Genomic DNA, 4,182 nt, shown 5'->3' with positions numbered 1-4,182 from the left:
CAATCAGTAGTAGAGTTTTAAACCATAAACTGAACTTTTCCATTCAGTCAGCATTAAGGTTTTAAACCCTGAACTGAACTTTTCCATTCAATCAGTATTAGGGTTTTAAACCCTAAACTGAACTTTTCCTTTAGTTAGCATTAGGGTTTTAAACCCTAAACTGAACTTTTTCCATTCAGTCAGCATTAGGGTTTTTAACCCTAAACTGAACTTTTTCCATTCAGTCAGCATTAGGGTTTTAAACCCTAAACTGAACTTTTTCATTCAGTCAGCATTAGGGTTTTAAACCCTAAACCGAACTTTTTCCATTCAGTCAGCATTAGGGTTTTAAACCCTAAACTGAACTTTTTTCATTCAATCAGCATTAGAGTTTTAAACCCTAAACTGAACCTTTTCCCTTTAGTCAGTATTAGGGTTTTAAACCCTAAACTGAACTTTTTCATTCAGTCAGCATTAGGGTTTTAAACCCTAAACTAAACCTTTTCCCTTTAGTCAGCATTAGGGTTTTAAACCCTAAACTGAACTCTTCCCTTTTAGTCAGCATTAGGGTTTTAAACCCTAAACTGAACTCTTTTCCTTCAGTCAGCATTAGGGTTTTAAAGCCTAAACTGAACTTTTTCCTTTAGTCAGCATTAGGGTTTTAAACCCTAAACTGCCTTTTTCCATTCAGTCAGTATTAGGGTTTTAAACCCTAAACTGAACTTTTCCAGCCAGTCAGTATTAAGGTTTTAAACCCTAAACTGAACTTTTTCCTTTAGTCAGCATTAGGGTTTTAAACTCTAAACTGAACTTTTTCCATTCAGTCAGTATTAGGGTTTTAAACCCTAAACTGAACTTTTCCAGCCAGTCAGTATTAGGGTTTTAAACCCTAAACTGAACTTTTTCCTATAGTCAGCATTAGGGTTTTAAACCCTAAACAGAACTTTTTCCTTTAGTCAGCATTAGGGTTTTAAACCCTAAACTGAACTTTTTCCATTCAGTCAGCATTAGGGTTTTAAACCCTAAACTGAACCTTTTCCCTTTAGTCAAAATTAGAGTTTTAAACCCTAAGCTGAACTCTTCCCTTTTAGTCAGCATTAGGGTTTTAAACCCTAAACTGAACTCTTTTCCTTCAGTCAGCATTAGGGTTTTAAACCCTAAACTGAACTTTTTCCTTCAGTCAGCATTAGGGTTTTAAACCCTAAACTGCCTTTTTCCATTCAGTCAGTATTAGGGTTTTAAACCCTAAACTGAACTATTCCAGCCAGTCAGTATTAGGGTTTTAAACTATAAACTGAACTTTTTCCATTCAGTCAGCATTAGGGTTTTAAACCCTAAACTGAACTTTTTTCATTCAGTCAGCATTATGGTTTTAAACCCTAAACTAAACCTTTTCCCTTTAGTCAGCATTAGGAATTTAAACCCTAAACTGAACTCTTCCCTTTTAGTCAGCATTAAGGTTTTAAACCCTAAACTGAACTCTTTTCCTTCAGTTAGCATTAGGGTTTTAAACCCTAAACTGAACTTTTTCCTTTAGTCAGCATTAGGGTTTTAAACCCTAAACTGCCTTTTTCCATTCAGTCAGTATTAGGGTTTTAAACCCTAAACTGAACTTTTCCAGCCAGTCAGTATTAAGGTTTTAAACCCTAAACTGAACTTTTTCCTTTAGTCAGCATTAGGGTTTTAAACTCTAAACTGAACTTTTTCCATTCAGTCAGTATTAGGGTTTTAAACCCTAAACTGAACTTTTCCAGCCAGTCAGTATTAGGGTTTTAAACCCTAAACTGAACTTTTTCCTATAGTCAGCATTAGGGTTTTAAACCCTAAACAGAACTTTTTCCTTTAGTCAGCATTAGGGTTTTAAACCCTAAACTGAACTTTTTCCATTCAGTCAGCATTAGGGTTTTAAACCCTAAACTGAACTTTTTCCATTCAGTCAGCATTAGGGTTTTAAACCCTAAACTGAACTTTTTCATTCAGTCAGCATTAGGGTTTTAAACCCTAAACTGAACTTTTTCCGTTTAGTCAGCATTAGGGTTTTAAACCCTAAACTGAACTTTTTCCTTTAATCAGAATAAGGGTTTTAAACCCTAAACTGAACTTTTTCCCATTCAATCAGTAGTAGAGTTTTAAACCATAAACTGAACTTTTCCATTCAGTCAGCATTAAGGTTTTAAACCCTGAACTGAACTTTTCCATTCAATCAGTATTAGGGTTTTAAACCCTAAACTGAACTTTTCCTTTAGTTAGCATTAGGGTTTTAAACCCTAAACTGAACTTTTTCCATTCAGTCAGCATTAGAGTTTTAAACCCTAAACTGAACTTTTTCCATTCAGTCAGCATTAGGGTTTTAAACCCTAAACTGAACTTTTTCCATTCAGTCAACATTAGGGTTTTAAACCCTAAACTGAACTTTTTTCATTCAATCAGCATTAGGGTTTTAAACCCTAAACTAAACTTTTTCCCTTTAGTCAGCATTAGGGTTTTAAACCCTAAACTGAACTCTTCCCTTTTAGTCAGCATTAGGGTTTTAAACCCTAAACTGAACTCTTTTCCTTCAGTCAGCATTAGGGTTTTAAACCCTAAACTGAACTTTTTCCTTTAGTCAGCATTAGGGTTTTAAACCCTAAACTGCCTTTTTCCATTCAGTCAGTATTAGGGTTTTAAACCCTAAACTGAACTTTTCCAGCTAGTCAGTATTAAGGTTTTAAACCCTAAACTGAACTTTTTCCTTTATTCAGCATTAGGGTTTTAAACTCTAAACTGAACTTTTTCCATTCAGTCAGTATTAGGGTTTTAAACCCTAAACTGAACTTTTCCAGCCAGTCAGTATTAGGGTTTTAAACCCTAAACTGAACTTTTTCCTATAGTCAGCATTAGGGTTTTAAACCCTAAACAGAACTTTTTCCTTTAGTCAGCATTAGGGTTTTAAACCCTAAACTGAACTTTTTCCATTCAGTAAGCATTAGGGTTTTAAACCTTAAACTGAACCTTTTCCCTTTAGTCAAAATTAGGGTTTTAAACCCTAAACTGAACTCTTCCCTTTTAGTCGGCATTAGGGTTTTAAACCCTAAACTGAACTTTTTCCTTCAGTCAGCATTAGGGTTTTAAACCCTAAACTGAACTTTTTCCTTCAGTCAGCATTAGGGTTTTAAACCCTAAACTGCCTTTTTCCATTCAGTCAGTATTAGGGTTTTAAACCCTAAACTGAACTTTTCCAGCCAGTGAGTATTAGGGTTTTAACCCCTAAACCGAACTTTTTCCTTTAGTCAGCATTAGAGTTTTAAACCCTAAACCGAACTCTTTTCCATTCAGTCAGCATTGAGGTTTTAAACCCTAAACTGAACTTTTTTCATTCAGTCAGCATTAGGGTTTTAAACCCTAAACTAAACCTTTTCCCTTTAGTCAGCATTAGGGTTTTAAACCCTAAACTGAACTCTTCCCTTTAAGTCAGCATTAGGGTTTTAAACCCTAAACTGAACTCTTTTCCTTCAGTCAGCATTAGGGTTTTAAAGCCTAAACTGAACTTTTTCCTTTAGTCAGCATTAGGGATTTAAACCCTAAACTGCCTTTTTCCATTCAGTCAGTATTAGGGTTTTAAACCCTAAACTGAACTTTTCCAGCCAGTCAGTATTAAGGTTTTAAACCCTAAACTGAATTTTTTCCTTTAGTCAGCATTAGGGTTTTAAATTCTAAACTGAACTTTTTCCATTCAGTCAGTATTAGGGTTTTAAACCCTAAACTGAACTTTTCCAGCCAGTCAGTATTAGGGTTTTAAACCCTAAACTGAACTTTTTCCTATAGACAGCATTAGGGTTTTAAACCCTAAATAGAACTCTTCCCTTTTAGTCAGCATTAGGGTTTTAAACCCTAAACTGAACTTTTTCCTTTAGTCAGCATTAGGGTTTTAAACCCTAAACTGCCTTTTTCCATTCAGTCAGTATTAGGGTTTTAAACCCTAAACTGAACTTTTCCAGCCAGTCAGTATTAAGGTTTTAAACCCTAAACTGAACTTTTTCCTTTAGTCAGCATTAGGGTTTTAAACTCTAAACTGAACTTTTTCCATTCAGTCAGTATTAGGGTTTTAAACCCTAAACTGAACTTTTCCAGCCAGTCAGTATTAGGGTTTTAAACCCTAAACTGAACTTTTTCCTATAGTCAGCATTAGGGTTTTAAACCCTAAACAGAACGTTTTCCTTTAAA

This window comes from Nicotiana sylvestris, chromosome 12, assembly GCF_000393655.2.
Source record: "Nicotiana sylvestris chromosome 12, ASM39365v2, whole genome shotgun sequence".
Classification (NCBI taxonomy): Eukaryota; Viridiplantae; Streptophyta; class Magnoliopsida; order Solanales; family Solanaceae; genus Nicotiana; species Nicotiana sylvestris.
Note: the sequence above shows the minus strand (reverse complement) of the source record.